Source organism: Macaca mulatta, chromosome 16, assembly GCF_049350105.2.
Source record: "Macaca mulatta isolate MMU2019108-1 chromosome 16, T2T-MMU8v2.0, whole genome shotgun sequence".
NCBI classification, from domain to species: domain Eukaryota; kingdom Metazoa; phylum Chordata; class Mammalia; order Primates; family Cercopithecidae; genus Macaca; species Macaca mulatta.
The window spans coordinates 14,566,964-14,584,711 of NC_133421.1; the positions used below are offsets into that span (position 1 = coordinate 14,566,964).

The 17,748-nt window shown below is 43.7% G+C and overlaps 1 long non-coding RNA gene across 1 annotated transcript in view; it reads left to right on the forward strand.

The window, feature by feature from the left end:
* LOC144335342 (uncharacterized) overlaps window positions 1–17,708 on the forward strand; it is a 52,691-nt gene extending 34,983 nt beyond the window's left edge. The window contains exon 3 of the long non-coding RNA XR_013406124.1: window positions 17,503–17,708. This is a non-coding gene — a long non-coding RNA (uncharacterized LOC144335342). The remainder of the gene's footprint in view (window positions 1–17,502) is intronic.
* Window positions 17,709–17,748: the final 40 nt, after the last annotated feature.

Here is a 17,748-nt window from a genome sequence, read left to right on the forward strand (position 1 = left end):
TTAATTAAAAAATAGAGTGTGCAAGAGGTCAGGGTAAATGGAGTTGGCGGCACCCTGATATCTGGCCAGTGTGATGAAGAATGTTTCTGCAGTGGGCTGGGACCAGAAGCCAGACAGAGCAGGGTTTTGAAGCCATCTTTGGGTGTCCACACCTGAAAGAGATGGAGAGTCACCAGATCTGGTAGACTGTGGCCCACTTGTGATGTTCTCTGTCTGCGTCAGTGGTCCTTATTCTGGACTCTGGGGTATCCACAGGATAGAGGGAAAAATTAATGGAGCACTTTCTTTTTCTTTCTTTCTTTTTTTTTGCTCTGTCACCCAGGCTGGAGTGCAGTGGCACCATCTTGGCTCACTACAATCTCCACCTCTAGGGATCAAGTGGTTCTCCTGCCTCAGCCTCCCCAGTAGCTGGGATTACAGACACGTGACACCACGCCCAGCTAATTTTTGTATTTTTAGTAGAGATGGGGTTTCACTATGTTGGCCAGGCTGGTCTCGAGCTCCTGACCTCAGGTAATCTGTCCACTCCCACCTTGGCCTCCCAAAGTACTGGGATTACAGGCATGAGCCACCTTGCCGGAAACACTTTATTTAAGAGGAAGATGGTTCTTTGTCATCCCTTGAGATCTGGATGGCCCTGATTGCAAGATAATAAAACCAGGAAAGAATGTGCTGGGTGGATGCTGCTAACATTTACTGAATGCTTTTGATGTGCCTGGTACTGAGTTAAGTGATTCATATGTCATAATTCACTTAATACTTACAACAATTCCTTTTTTTTTTTTTTTTTAATAGAGCCTAGCTCTGTTGCCAGGCTGGAGTGCAGTTGTGCGCTCTTGGCTCACTGCAACCTCTGCCTCCCGGGTTCAAGCGATTCTCCTGCCTCAGCCTCTCGAGTAGCTGGGACTACAGGCACGTGCCACCATGCCCAGCAAATTTTTGTGTTTTTAGTAGAGATGGTGTTTCACCATGTTGGCTAGGATGGTCTCGATCTCCTGACCTCGTGATCTGCCCACCTCGGCCTCCCAAAGTGCTGGGATTACAGGTGTGAGTCACTGCACCCAGCTGATCCTCACAAAAATTCGATGAGGCACATAGTATTATTCCTATTTTAGAGCTGAGGAAACTGAGGCCCAGAGAGATTAAATAATTCATCTGAGTTTACATGGTCAGTGGTAGAGCCAAAATTGAAACAGAGTTTGGCTCCAGAAGCTAATTTTTTTTTTTGAGATAGAGTCTCGCTCTGTCACCTAGGCTGGAGGGCAGTGGCGTGATCTTGGCTCACTGCAAGCTCCACCTCCCGGGTTCACGCCATTCTCCTGCCTCAGCCTCCCAGGTAGCTGGGACTACAGGCGCCCGCCACCACGCCCAGCTAATTTTTTGTATTTTTTTTTTAGTAGAGACAGGGTTTCACCGTGTTAGCCAGGATGGTCTCGATCCCCTGACCTCATGATCCGCCCACCTCGGCCTCCCAAAGTGCTGGGATTACAGGCGTGAGCCACCGTGCCCGGCCAGAAGCTAATTCTTAACCACTGCTCCTCAATAATCGCTTTGGAATGGAATACTACTATACTCTGTTGCCAAGTCATAACAGTAATAAAAACAAATAGTTATTCCTGGGGAAAGGAGATCTAAAATGCAGACTCACACCTCCAGTAGCAGAATCCCTTGCAATTCAAACACTGATTTTCTGGTGTTCCAGAATGTTTAATCCTAATAAAAAATGCCGAGGAGCTGGCCTGGGTCTGGAAGAGTAATTTTGCTCACTCCTTGTCAATAGATGGGTGTGCTTAACGTTTATAACTGGTTTTGTTTTGTTTTGTAATTACATAGCAGTTCATTACAAGTTGATTTGGTTCCCCTCTCAGTCAAGCCTTCTAACAACTCATTTGGAAGAGTAAATATCCTGCCCAGAGAAATTCACAGCTTCGGTCACGATGAGATAAGAGCACGCCGCAGCCCTTGAATGTGGCTCGTCTAATAAGGGTTGGGCTGTCTGGAAAATAATGGAAATCTCAAACAGAGGTTGTTACAAAACAGTGCAAGATGCTGTTGGCATCAGCCCTGAAAGGTTAACTGTGCTCTTTGGTGACTGGAAGGAAATTTCATATTCAACAGATGCTACCTACATTATAGACTGAGATGGATGATGATTGACCTGGAAGGCTTGTCTGCATTTCTGAGAAAATGATCTCAAAATCATTTGCTCTGATTCCTCATGGACTCCTGGGTTTGATTTCACATGGTGGTTTACTGACTCTCTCAATTGGAATGACTGAAATTTATTTTAAACCTAACCATTTGCTCAACCCTGCTATTATTTTACTTTAGGCTGTTATTAATTTGCCCTGGAGTGGTGTGTGGTTTGGATTCCACCGTGCTGATGTGGTTTGTCATATATGATGCTAAACATAGGACAGAAGCTTGGAAAAGAGGAGAATGAAAATGGTACCCCGAAAAGTCAGTTACTATTACTGTGACTGAATTAGCTGTCATGTGCTGCTACTATTTGGATCAATATTGTCCTTTTTTAGATTATGTGATCCAAAAGGTGCAGAGTAATTTAGAAACAGGGGAAGCATCATGGGATTTACGTACACAGAAAGAAAAATAAAATCCAGAAGAAAAAAGGATAAATTGCTATTGCATATACAGAATATTACCTCTCACCATGGAAACAGTGATGCCTTCCATGAGACGCACACTCTAGGGTTAGAGGGAGCTTGGCCCTGAGAATCAAACACCATTAGATTTCTTGCTTTAGTTCTCCCCTTCCTTGAGCTGATGAGTGAGGTGAGATGGCAGAAAACATTGTCACTCAGGCAGCCGCGGTAACCCGGAAAGATGTTCTAGTAAAGTGAGTAGATTAACGAAGTATGGTGTGTCTGTATAACAGAATACTACTCACCAATGGAAAGGAATACATTGGCCAGGAGTGGTGGCTCAAGCTTATAATCCCAGCACTTTGGGAGGTCGAGGAGGGCAGATCACCTGAGGTCAGGAGTTCAAGACCAACCTGGCCAACATGGTGAAACCCTGTCTGTACTAAAAATACAAAAATTAGCCAGGTTTGATGGCAGGTGCCTGTAGTCGCAGCTACTTGGGAAGCTGAGGCAAGAGAATTGCTTGAACCCAGGAGGCAGAGGTCTCAGTGAGCCAAGATTGTGCTGCTATACTCCAGCCTGGATGACAGAACAAGACTCCATCTCAAAAAAAAAAAAAAAAAAAAGGAATAAATTGTTGATATGCACAACAACATGGATAGGTTTAAAAGGCCTTACACCAAGTACAAGAAGCCAGACTCAAGACAAAACATTTGGGACATTAAATGGATCAGTGGTTGGCAATGTGATGTGACAGGATACCTGACTATAGACGGATGGCAGGAGGCAGTTTTTAAGGTGATTTAATTATTCTTTATTACTATTATAGCATTATTCACACACATCTTTACGCATGCTGAAACTCATAGAAGTGTACGTATACCAAAAAAGTTACAATTACTGCCTGGTCTTTTGAAAAATAAGTATTTAGATGTTTTATTGTTATTTTAATTAAATCACTTCCATATTTAATGCTAACACTGGCTTAAAACCATGTCCCAAAGATCTACCGTGTTTCCATCATGTTAAATTGCCGCTCTGTTTTCTTGTATCTGAGAATTGTCGGGGCTTTCCATGAAAGAATCAAGGAGTCTGGAAGTGTTAGTGGATTGGTTGATCCCTTAGGGGACCTCCACCAATCAAGCCTAGGAGAGTCACAAGGACAGGTGTCAAGGCGCTTTCTCATCCAAGTCAGCTCTTTTTGTTTTTGAGATGGAGTCTCGTTCTGTTGCCCAGACTGGAGTGCAGTGGTGCAATCTTGGCTCACTGCAGCCTCTGCCTCCCGGGTTCAACCGATTCTCCCACCTCAGCCTCCCAAGTAGCTGTGATCACAGGCGCATACTGCTACGCTTGACTAATTTTTGTATTTTTAGTAGAGACGGGGTTTCACCGTGTTGGCCAGGCTGGTCTTGAACTCCTCACTTCAGTTGATCCACCCATCTCGGCCTCCCAAAGTGCTGGGATTACAGGCGTGAGCTACCACACCCGGCCTAAAGCCAGCTCTTTTCAACCATGCTTGCATTCTAGGAACAAGGACCATGCAAAGGAATCGTTGGGCATGTGTTTGTTTTATGAGAACTTCAGTTACCTCAAGTAATGGGGGCTCATTGAAAATGTATGCTAGCATAGAACCCAGGAAAAGCCGGACATGGAGGCCTCGAGAAGAGTTGGAAGTTGTAGGTGGGTGTCTTCGTCCATTCTTGTACTGCTATTAAGAAATAACTGACACTGGGTGATTTATAAAGGGAATAGGCTTAATTGGCTCGCAGTTCTGCAGGCTGTACAGAAAGCATAGCAGCTTCTGCTTCTGGGGAGGCCTCAGGAAGCTTCCAATCAAAGGGGAAGCCGGGCATCTCACAAGGGCAGGAGCAGGAGGAAGACTAGGGGGAGGTGCCACACACTTTTTTGTTCGTTTGTTTATTTTTTAGACAGAGTTTCGCTCTTGTTGCCCAAGCTGGAGTGCAATGGAACGATCTCGGCTCACTGCAACCTCCGCCTTCTGGATTCAAGTGATTCTCCTGCCTTAGCCTCCTGAGTAGCTGGGATTACAAGCGTGTGCCACCATGCCCGGCTAATTTTTTGTATTTTTAGTAGAAATGGGGTTTCACTACGTTAGCCAGGCTGGTCTCGAACTCCTGACCTCAGGTGATCTGCCCACCTTGGTCTCCCAAAATACTAGAATTATAGGCGTGAGCTACCTCGCCCAGCTGCTACACACTTTTAAACAACCAAATCTCATGAGAACTCATTCACTATCATGAAAATAGCACCAAGGGGGATGGTGCTAAACCATTGATGAGAAGCCAACCCCATGATCCAATTACCTCCCACCAGGCCCCACCTCCATCACTGGGGACTACAATTCCACATGAGATTTGGCTGGGCGGGGATGGAGATCCAAACCATGTCAGTGGGCTTGAATCCAAGATGGCTCAGTGGACTTCCATAGCTGGAGCTGGTCAATCTTTGCCCTAGGTTCTACCGTTCATCATGATTAAGCTATCTTCTCCTGTCTCACTACTAAATGGTTTATTCTTTACCTTAATTCTTCATATCCTTTCTCTATCTCGTAGCTTTTATTCACTAAATCCAGCTAATGGCTACAGCTGTACCTCAGTTCAGCTCTCACTGCTAACTGTGTGTTTCTTGCTGCATAGGAACTGGTCCAGCTATGGTTTCATGCCAGTCCACACCTTAGGTTGCTGGCCAGCTTACAAATGGGATCCAGATACTAGGTGTGGGAAACGCCACCTGGCGTTTCATGCTGCATCTTCTTGGGACAGTCTTTTTTTTTTTTTTTTTTTTTTTTTTTTTTGAGACGGAGTCTCGCTCTGTCACCCAGGCTGGAGTGCAGTGGCCGGATCTCAGCTCACTGCAAGCTCCGCCTCCCGGGTTCACGCCATTCTCCTGCCTCAGCCTCCCGAGTAGCTGGGACTACAGGCGCCTGCCACCTCGCCCGGCTAAGTTTTTGTATTTTTAGTAGAGACGGGGTTTCACTGTGTTACCCAGGATGGTCTCGATCTCCTGACCTCGTGATCCGCCCGTCTCGGCCTCCCAAAGTGCTGGGATTACAGGCTTGAGCCACCGCGCCCGGCCGGGACAGTCTTATTTGGAAGAGGCTGTGGGCTTGGAGGCACCATGGTAATCCCATGGAGGATAATATTCCACAATTAGCAAACTGTATAAGATAGGACATAACAAAATGACACATTTTATTTAAGAAACAGTAAGAGCCAGGCCGGGTCGGGCGGCTCATGCCTGTAATCTCAACACTTTGGGAGCTGAGGCGGGTGGATCACCTGAGGTCAGGAGTTCGAGACCAGCCTGGCCAACATGGTGAAACCCAGTCTCTACTAAAAATACAAAAATTAGTTGGGGGTGGTGGCGGGCACCTGTAATCCCAACTACTCAGGAGGCTGAGGCAGGAGAATCGCTTGTACCCGGGAGGCAGAGGTTGCAGTGAGCTGAGATGGTGCCACTGCACTCCAGCCTGGGCGACAAGAGCGAAATTCTGTCTAAAAAAAGAAAAAAAAAAAAAACCAGTAAGAGCCAAAGACTGTGAAAAGCCTGCCTGATTTATTTTGTGCTCGTTTTGGGTTGAAGCAGAGACAAATGAGGACATATGATGTGATGGGCCGTAGGTGCCCCAAGATGTGGACATCTGGGACAACTTCTCTCATGGCGATTCCTGCAGTATCAGAGAAGTTCTTAAGTGCCTTGAGCTGCCCATGGTGGAAGGATTAGTTCTCCTACCGCACTAGCAGCTTGGATAATTTTTCATCCACAAGGTGTGCCGATGCCTGGCTCCTGGGATAGAAAACTAGGCTTGGAGCCATAATGGGAAGCAAATCTCTCTGGAATGGGGCACATGAAGTGATGAAAAACTTTGACGGTGGGTGAGAGAAGGAGTGTTGATCCCACAACCAGCGGCATGGCGTCTATTAAAACCAGGCCTCCCGCCCCATCAGCCACACAGGTTTCTCTTAACTCTGCCCATCAGGTATGAAAACTTCTAGGAAAATAGCATTGACCAAAGCCCAGGGCTGCGACTGGGGAAGTGATCCTTGGTGTGCCGAGACATGAGTCCATGACATCTGGAATGATCCTTTGGGGACATTTGGGGCTCCAATTAAATATTATTCAGCCTGGGTGGTCAGGCAAACCCTCAGGGACCCATGTGACCGGCCCAAAGTTTTCACCACTCTCCACACAGAACAGTATTTTCAAAGTTGAAGCACGTTGTACTCCCATCTAAAAAATAACCCCTTCCAGCCGGGCGCAGTGGCTCGTGCCTATAATCCCAGCACTTTGGGAGGCCGAGGCGGGTGGATCACGAGGTCAGGAGTTCAAGACCAGCCTGGCCAAGATGGTGAAACCTATGTCTACTGAAAATACAAAAATAGCTAGGTGCGATGGCAGGCACCTGTAATCCCAGCTACTCGGGAGGCTGAGGCAGGAGAGTCTCTTGAACCCGGGAGGCGGAAGTTGCAGTGAGCCGAGATCAGGCCACTGCACTCCAGGCTCGGCGACAGAGTGAGACTCCATCTCAAAGTAAATAAATAAATAAATTAATTAAAAAAAATAGCCCCTTCCACATTTAAACACATTTTAAACTGAAACAACCATAGCCCCACTCCTCAGGGATAACCATTGTTTACATTCTGCTGTGTGTCTTTCCAATATTATTATTGTACATATATATGGAGGTAAAATAGGCTCATACTGTCAGTCTGCACAGTTCAATATGGTGGCCACTAACCACGTATAGCTCTTCAAATTAGAATGGAAAAAAAAATCAAAATCAAAATTCAAATTCAAATTCAGTCTCTCAGTTGCAGTAGCCACTCAACTGAAGCTCAGAAGCTGCACATGGCTTTTGGGAAATACAGATAAAGAACATTTCCATTAACTCAGAAAGTTCTGCTGGACAGCACTACCATAGCCATAGTCCTAAAAATCTTTAGTCACTGTGATCATCTTTTCATGTTACGAAATACGACTGTGTAGTATCATTTTTAATGACTGCATAGTATTCCATTGTGTACATCTACAATCACTTTTTTTTTTTTTTTTTTTTGTGAGACAGAGTGTCGCTTTGTTGCCAGGCTAAAGTGCAGTGGCTCAATCTCGGTTCACTGCAACCACTGCCTCTCGGGTTCAAGCGATTCTCTTGCCTCAGCCTCCCTAGTAGCTGGGACTACAGGCATGCACCACCATACCCAGCTAATTTTTGTATTTTTAGTAGAGACAGGATTTCACCATGTTGGCCAGGATGGTCTTGATCTCTTGACCTCGTGATCCACCCATCTCAGACTCCCAAAGTGCTGGGATTACAGGCGTGACCCATCGCGCCCAGCCTATAATCACTTTTTAAAAACCTTTTCTCTAAAGTTGGAAATTCAAGTTATTTCTAGTTTGTCACTACTATAACAATGGTTCCATAAACCTATTTTTTTTTTTTTTTTGAGATGGAGTTTCACTGTTGTTCCCCAGGCTGGAGTGCAATGGCTTGATCTCAGCTCACTGCAACCTCTACCTCTCGTGTTCAAGCAATTCTCCTGACTCAATGTTTATTTGCATGTGTGATTACTTCTTTACTATTACTACTGGAGCAGATTGCAGTTTTTACACATTTTTCATTCCTACTACAAAATTGCTTTCCAGAAAGATTGAATAGATTTACACTCCTCAAAATACGATATGGAAGTGCTTCTTATCCTAATCTAGACAACAATTGAGAAATTTGTTGCCATTTTGACACTTGAAGCAGCATTGTCCCAAAGATGTTTTGCTTTGGAACTCTTGGATTTCCAGTAGGATTTATATCCACTTGTATTTATTTTGTGACTTGCTTTTGCTGAGTTTTTAACTGAAATGTGTATCCCTTTCTAATGGAGTCATACACGATTTTTTTTTTTTGAGACAGGATCTTGCTTTGTCACCCAGGCTGGAGTGCAGTGGTGCGATCTTGGCTCACTGCAACCGCTGCCTCCTGGGTTCAAGCGATTCTCCTGCCTCAGTCTCTCGAGTAGCTGGGATTACAAGCATGTGACACCACCCCTGGCTAATGTTGTATTTTTAGTAGAGACGGGTTTTCAACAAGTTGGCCAGGCTGGACTTGAACTCCTGACCTGAAGTGATCTGCCACCTTGGCCTCCCAAAGTGCTGGGATTACAGGTTTGAGCCACCACATCTGGCCTCGATTCGTACAAGATCTTTATATATGGAGGGGTCAAGTTTTACCACATAACATACAAAAGCTTTTTGTGTTTATCATTTGCTTTTCACTTTTAAACTTACGAATATAATAAAATCATATTTAGTTGAATTTCACAGTGTTTTCCTTTTAGATTTCTGCTTTTGATAAAATACTTTAGCTCTATCCTGCTAAAAATTACACATAAATATTTACTGTTTTATCGTTTACTTTTTTAACACCTAAAACATCTCATACATCTGGAATTTATTTAGGGTGTGGTGTGAGTTCAGTGTTTATTTACATTTACTTTTAAAATTTGTTGAATGATTTATTCTTTTTCTACGGATTTTAAATTTCACCCTTATAGAATACTACACACACACACACACACACACACACACACACACATATATATGAAATATATATATACATGGGCATGCTTTTATACTTCCTATTCTGGTTCATTACTGTTTTTCTAATTTGGCGCAAGTAACATATTGCTTTAATTATTTGTACTATGTGTCACATGTTAATATTAGTGTGGCAAGTCCTTTCTGTAACTCTTCTTTTCCAAAATATGTTTGGCTTTTATAGTGTGCATCTCCTTCCATATGAATGTTAAAATTATTTGGTAAAATTTTAGAAAATGGTCCTGTCAAAGGTTTCACTGGCGTTGTTAAATGTAAAACTAAATTTGTAAAAAATTGGTTTTTATCAATACTAAATTTCCCCATCAGAAATATGGTATTCTTTTTTGCTTATTATCACTTTTCATATCTCTCAGTAAAATTTTTTTAGTTTTTTTCCATTATCTAGACCCTGAATATTACTTATGAATTTCACTCCCACTTTGCCAAAAACTTGAATAAAGTTTCATCAGGACATAGTTGGTACTGGGCTCGGTGGCTCAGCCTGTAATCTCAGCACTTTGGAAGGCCGAGGCAGGTGGATTGCCTGAGCCCAGGAGTTCAAGGCTAGCCTGGACAACACAGTGAAACTCCAGCTCTAAAAAAAAAAAAAAAAAAAAAAATTGAAAATTGAAAATTAGCTGGGCATGGTAGTGCACACCTGTGATCTCAGCTACTCCGGAGGTAGAGATGGGAGGGAGCATCACGTGAGTCCAGGAGGTGGAAGCTGCAGTGAACTGTGATTGCACCTCTGCCTGGGTGACAGAGCAAGACACTGCCTGGATAAAAAAAAAAAAAAAAGACATACTTGGCCTTGGCTTCTGGGGAGTAGTGGGGAATTAGGCCATAATAGATAGGAAAATCCATGGATGGAGGCACATGATATGATATAAAACATTTAAAAATTGCTTTTATAAATGAGATTTTAAAATGTCATTGTATTTCTTTGTTTTATTTTGAGATAGGATCTTGCTGTCACCATGGGATGGAGTACATTGACATGAACACAGTTCACTGCAGCCTTGACCTCCCAGGCTCAAGCGGTCCCCCCACCTCAGCCCCCCAAGTAGCTGGAACTACAGGAACCACCACTCCCAGCTAATTTTTGGACTTTTTTGTAGAGACAGACCATGATGCCCAGGCTAGTTTCAAAGTCCTGGGTTCAAAAGATCCCCCTGCCTCAGCCTCCCAAAGTGTTAAGATTACAGGCATGAGCCACTATGCCCAGCCCTCCATTATATTTCTGAACATATTATTAAGAAAATATAGGCAAGGTGGCCGGGCGCGGTGGCTCATGCCTGTAATCCCAGCACTTTGGGAGGCCAAGGTGGGCAGACCACAAGGTCAGGAGATCGAGACCATGCTGGCTAACATGGTGAAACTCCGTCTCTACTAAAAATACAAAAAATTAGCCTGGCATGGTGGCGGGCACCTGTAGTCCCAGCTACTCGGGAGGCTGAGGCAGGAGAATGGCGTGAACCCAGGACGCAGAGCTTGCAGTGAGCCAAGATTGTGCCACTGTACTCCAACCTGGGCAAGAGAGCGAGACTCAGTCTCAAAAAAAAAAAAAAAAAAAAAAAGAATAATACAGGCTAAGTATAAATGTTGAATATTTATTTTATATAATTAACTTTAATAGCTTTGTATATTTGTATTAGCTATAATCATTTTTAGGTTGGATATCTTGGGCTTTGCAAAGAGATAATCATATTGTTTGCAAGAAATGTTTGTCAGTACTTAGAATTTTTACTTCTTTTTCTTATGGACCAATATAATATAGTGCTAAAAAAAAAATAGGTGTTTGAGACAGACAGACCTGGGCTAAATTTCAACCGTACCACCTATTAACTTGAACCTTCTGCAATTCATCTAATCTCTGAGGGTCAGTTTCCTCAAAGAAGCATAATAATACCTACTTTAGGGAGATCTTAGGAGGATTAAATGAAATATTGTCTATAAAGCACATAACCCAGTAGCTGGCACATACAGCTGCTATTATTGCTTGTCTGATTGCATTGGCTGGAACTCCCAGAACGTTAAATAATAATGGTAATTGTGGACATCTAGACTTTAATGGTAATAGAGTCATTTCTAAATGAAAATACCAGGCACTGTTGATGATGATGATGATGACGATGAACATTTATTAAGCATTTGTGCCCCATTCAGCATATATATCATAGAGACAATTGCAGGAAATTACCCCAGCATCTTGCATACTTGCTCTTGATAACATTGCTTTTATTCACTCATTCCCTCATTCAGTTAATTCATTCAACAGACATTTGTTGAGCATGTCTAGAGGCTCTCATTTATTATGCCTCAATTCTAGCTATCTTCATTTTGGATATGGTGTTACTTATGTGTTGAAGGAGGGAGAAACAGATACAGAAATAGTCAGTGGAAGATAACCGCATTGAGGCTTCATGTATAAACCACTCATAGAGCTACCTATGTGCATAGATTATGGCACTGTCCTTTTATTACGTCCTTTCTTGTCCTTTATGCTTGGGCTGTCTGGCCTCATTGAAAGCAAAGAATGAGGTTTAGAGTTTGTAATGAGATGAAGGATGGGACTGAGCTTTTTCTGATGGAAGCTCATCCATTCATTCAACCATCATTGGCTGATGCTAATACAAATAAGATGGATAAAGTGTGGATTTTGTCTTGGAGTTTTCATAACTGAGAAAACCACGAGTGTGAGGAATATTATTCCAGAACATATAAAGATGATGAAAACAGAGAGAGAGAAGTGCTGGTTCAGGAAGGCAGGGGGCTTGAGGGCTTGTTTGAGGGTGGAGATGTGGGGCTATAGAGACGGTGGAGTTAGGACTGGCCTCCCCAGAGTTCTGGTGTCATGAGAGATTGGCAAGAATTTTCTGGGTGGTCAAGAAAGGGCATACTGGTGGTGGGAACAGTTATGCAAAGACGCAGAGACTTGTGGGAGCGGGTCGCTTAGTCTGCCAATAAACAGCCGTTCTTCCACAGTGGAGTTGTATGGAAAATGAGTGGATTTTGTGACTGAATTTTATTTGATGTAGCCCAGCTACAAATTAGAGCTTCTCTTGGAGAGTTTAATGAGGTCAGCAGAGCAGAGAAGGGAAGCAGCTATGCCTTGTTAATATTCATAGTCATGATATTTACTGGGACAAAACAAAAATAAAGCCCCAAAATATAGTCTTTTCTGGAAAAAGATTGGGGACCAAATGAGAAACTGAAGGAATTTACTGCCCCTAGCAAAAGCAAAAAAATGAATTAACTTCCTTCACATTTGCTCAGTCCTTCTATTTCCCTTCCCATTTTTCTTCTCCTAGACCCTCGCTGAGCAGCAAGTTTCTTACAACATGGATGAGAAATATTAGCTGGGAGCATAGAAGAAGATTATTTAACTCTCTCCCTAAAAGCATATGCAAATGGTGTACACAGGAATGAATTCAGAATTTGGGTATTAATTCATTTTTCCTCCAGAGTCAGCTTCTCCTTCTTTCTCTCTGTATCCTGCTTCCTTTCAGGTATGTGGGTTTGGCAGGCTATTCATGGGTGGAACCCACAGACACAAGGAAGTGATTTTATGGGCTTTCTTCTGGGCTCATGTACAATTTAAAAAAATTCCTTTTGATCCTCGAAGATCCCAGCAGCCAACTCTGGTTAACATCACCAAGAAGCCAGCCGCACCCAGAGCTGTCCTAGGAGCTAGACTTCTCACGTGCCAAGCTGCTGGCAGTTCTGTCTCCTTGCCTGAGACAGAAGGCATCTTGAGAAGATTCAAATGAAGGGAAATGGAGAGTTGGAGAATTAGCATATGCATTTAATTAATGTTTACATCTGTGAAAAGCATTTTGTACCAAATAAATATCAGATACATTTCTTAAAACTTCCATCGCCGTCTTCCCCTCTCTTGGGGAAAAGAGTTAACTAGCTTTAATCCTTGTTTTCTATACGGAAATTCCTGCGTGTGGGTCCAGTAAGAGCTTAAGATTGATCCTGTCCTGGTCATCTGAAACTTCTTCCTGTTTTTCTAAAATTCCTAGAGGTGTTTGTAATGGAACAACTCCTAGGGCACATTGAGGGGTTGGGGGAAATGCAGGGAAAGTAGAAGTCTGGAGAGGAGCAAGTGAACAGATTTTCAAAAGGGGATGCCTCAAAAAGTAACCATCCCCGTGAGCTAGAGAGCAATTATTGTCTAATGAGGCTGGACCAGTCCTTTAACCTGAGACTCTCTCCTTTGGCCTTTGATGAGGGCCACTGAGCAGGGCATTTGATGGCTTTTTGAGCCCTTACAAATAAAAATGGCCATGTATTAGTTATGAATGTGTTCCCGACTGGACCCATTCCTTTAATGGGACTACTAGGCTAGTTCTATCAAGGAAGTACTGGAATCCTAGTGTATATTAACCAACATCTTGCTTAACTACTTCATTGAATTTGAGTAAGGTTTCTGAGCTATGCACACAAAGTCTCCCCATGTAGATAAATTAGAAAATTATAGGTTGGTGATAATATAATGAGAAAGAATTGCATGCCATTGAACACCTGGGTTCCAAATATGAAGAACAAAGATTAGCATCAATCGGGGAGATTACCTTATTGCTGAACCGCAGGGCCCTGTCATATAGGACATTTTTATTTATGGCATGTTTGAAGGCAGATTTTGATTCATTATGTTCGTAGATAACATAGTGGAAACACTAAATAATGGAATTGTACCCATCAAATGAGCTGGAACCATGAATCAGAAAGCTATAGCTGGAAACAGTAGAAATTGATCTTCTATTTTCTTCTCCCTCTTTCTCCACATCCCTCTCTGTCTCTCCTTCATCTTTACAGCATGTATAAATTTATAAACTCCATGCAGTACTGCCGAAAAATTAAATGAGATGAGGAAAAGTGGGAGAGGTAATATTATTCCATATACTCTTCAGATGAGACTCAGAATTTTAGGGACGTCCAAGATCACATAACTCCTAAGTAGTATCAGTAGGGGCAGAATTCAAATCCTAGCTCCCCCTCCTGTTTTAATTTTCTTTTCCTTTCTTTTTTTTTTTTTTTTTGAGATGGAGTCTTGCTCTGTTGCCCAGACTGGAGTGCAATGGCACGATCTCGGCTCACTGCAAACTCTGCCTCTTGGTTCAAGTGATTCTCCTGCTTCAGCCTCCCACATAGCTGGGATTATAGGCATCCACCAATACACCCTGCTAATTTTTTGTATTTTTAGTAGAGACAGTGTTTCGCCATGTTGGTCAGGCTGGTCTCGAACTCCTGACCTTGGGTGATCCACCTGCCTCGGACTCGCAAAGTGCTGGGATTACAGGTGTGAGCCACCATGCCTAGTCTAGCTCCCCTCTTTTGCATACATAGTATGCTGAAGTTCTCTAGACATATTCTTTGAGAATGACAATGGCTGCTTTGCTGAGCACAAGCATTCAATGTAATAAAATGGCGGCTACAGAATTAGGCACATGCTTAATATGTTCTTTCAATCAGGCAACCAGGCCTGGGATAAAGCAACTCCTGCTAACATGTACTTCTGCTGAGTCAAACATCAAAAAGATCCCAGAGCTAAAAATAAAGGGGTCATAAAATGTATTCAGGCCACAAGATCAAGAACCAGCACTTTAGATGGGCAACCGCATATGCTGAAAATAATGATTCAGTGCTGAAAACGAAAATTTTAGAGCAAAAAGGGACTAAAAGAAATAATGTAATGTAATCCCCCACTTGGATGTGGAGAATGCTGAACAGAGAGAACTCAGTTGCTTTGCTCAAGATTACCCAATTAATAATTGGCAGGATTGGTTTCTTGTATCTGGTTCAGGGTTCTCTATTCCATCATAGTGTTCTGACTTATTATAATGGCAATGACTTACATTTGTGAAGTAACTCTTTACACTCTAAAACTTCTATTATATTTAAAAAATGTAAGGCAAATATTATGCCCATATTACAGATGGGGCAACTGAGGCAAAGAGAATCTAGATGATTTGCCAAAGGGCATACAACTAATGAATGATAGACTATGACACAAGATTTGTCTTGGACCCTTTGCCAGGCTTGCAGCAGGGGGCACCCAGTCTATTTGGCTCTCTGAGCTGCATCTGGCTTGCACAGTTCCTGCGGTCGTGTGACTGCACACTCAGCTCCTGGTGGGAGGGAGTTTGTGAGTGAGCAAGTGTGGGGTTCAGCTGGCCGCTGCAAGCCCTGACACAGGAGCAAACTCTGTGTGGGGCCTGAGGCCACACCAGGCATGTTGCCCTGAGGGGACCACAGTTGTGTGCAGGCAGGGATGCCTGCAATCCTGAAGCCCCAGAGAGAGTATTACAGTGTGCTAATTAGCTCTTTTAGTTCCACTGTCTGCAGCCCAATAGATGGCTGCAGGACTGGCTTGGCCCTGATGCTTCTTCCATCATGTGGGGTGGCTGCCCTCTACCAGCAAGGGCAGAGGGCCAGTGTCACAGTCTTTCTGGGTGCCCATGTTTGATGCATCCTGAGCTCTTGTCCCGCATCCAAGAAGAATGAGGTCATGCTGACAATTGAAGGGTGTTGAGGTGGGAGAATTTTATTGAGCAATGAAACTGCTCTCAGCAGAGAGGGGATGGAAAGGCTGGGTTGTCTCAGTGTGGCTGAGTCTGGGGATTTTTATAGGCACAGGATGGGTGAGGGGCAGACCATAGGTAGTATTAAAAAGGATAATATTTGATTGTTTAAAAGGCATTATTCAGAAAGAGCCAATCAAGAAAGGGCAGACAAACAGGAACAGAAGTTCTCACTCAGAGTCGCAGGTTTCATCTGGAACCAGCAGTCCAGGCTGTTTTTGGCTTGAAGGTGGAGTTTCACCAGGGACCTGACCCTGTTTGCTTAGGCATTTGTCTGCCTCCTGCCGCCCTCAACAAGACAGTCAAACCTAAGTTTTTTGGCTTCCAATCTACTTGCCTCTGAGCTGTTTTACTCATAATACTTCTGATGCCAAATGTGTGGGATTTTTCTTCTACCTCGAAACCCATTCTCTGGTTTTCCTGACACCAGCTACGTGTCCTACAATTCATTTATGCCACAGCTACCTGGAGTTGGCAGAGACCCCACAGGTCAAGACTCAATCCCACAAAACTACCCCAAGTTCAGACACCAATTGCAAGTTCCAGGTTTCTACCTGTACTTCTGACCAACAGGCTATAAACAGGCTGCTCCCACAACCCAGTTCTTATGTTCCATAATTTGCTAGAATGTCTCTCAGAACTCAGGAAAGAGCTTTACTTAGGGTACAACAGACACATTGGTTTTCCATCTCTTGATGCTTAGGGCAAGGTATGGGGATGGGGCATGGAGCTTCTATGCCCTTTCTTGGTGTGCCACCCTCTCAACACCTCAGTGTGTCCCCATGTAAAAACTCTCCAAACCCCCTTTGTTTAGGGGTTTTTATGGAAGGCTCATTATATAGGCATGATTGATTAAATCATTAACCATCAGAGATTGACTCAGTCTCCAGCCAGTAGTGATCAGAGGATAGGACTGAAAGTTTCAACCCTGTAATCACACCAGAGTCTTTCTGGCCACCAACCCCCATCCTAAAGCTATCTTGGAGCCCTAAGCTACTAGATCTCTCGTAAGAATACAAATGACACTTGCTTTTGCATTTTTTTTCTTTTTCTGAGACAGAGTTTCACTCTGTCACCCAGGCTGGAGTGCAGTGGCGTGATCTCAGCTCACTGAAACCTCGGCCCCCCAGGTTCAAGCAATTCTCCTGCCTCAGCCTCCTGAGTAGCAGGGACTACAGGTGTGTGCCACCACGCCAGGCTAATTTTTTTTTTTTTTTTTTTGTATTTTTAGTAGAGACGGGGTTTCACCATGTTGGCCAGGCTGGTCTCAAACTCCTGACCTCAGGTGATCCACCTGCCTTGGCCTCCCAAAGCACTGGGATTACAGGTGTGAGCAACTATGCTGGGCCACTTTTGCCTTTCTTTAGCATAGAAAAGGCGAGGGTTTTAGGAGCTGTGTGCCAGGGATATCTTTATTTTTTTCACACTGCCTATCCCTGCACTTGCCACAGGGGAGGTGTTTGAATAGACTGTGCAGGCTCTTTGGCTGGGTTCCCCAGGGTGCACCTGAAGGAAGTGGCCCTGGTCTGCTGCACGTACAGGAGCCTCACTCAGCATCCTCAATACATTCTTGGAAACTGATTTGAAGCAAAGCAACATACAGCAGGTCCTTGAATAACATCATTTCCTTCAAGGTTTTTACTTTGTTATCAAGTTGATGAGAAAAACAATATTGTTTTGTTATTTGTCGTTTTGCTTAGGTTGTAGTTTCCAAGAACCTGTCAACAACATCAAGTGAGGATTTACAGTACTGCTTCTGCCATCTTTCTCATGGTACTTGTTTGTCAGAGGAAGAAGTGGTGGAGGGTGAGCTATTATCCTTACTCAAAAAATCAGCAATCTTCCCTTCCCTTTCCTTCTCTTCCCTTCCCTTCCCTCCCCTCCCCTCCCCTCCCCTTCTCTCCCCTCCCTTCCCCTCCCCTCCCCTCCCCTTCTCTCCCCTCCCT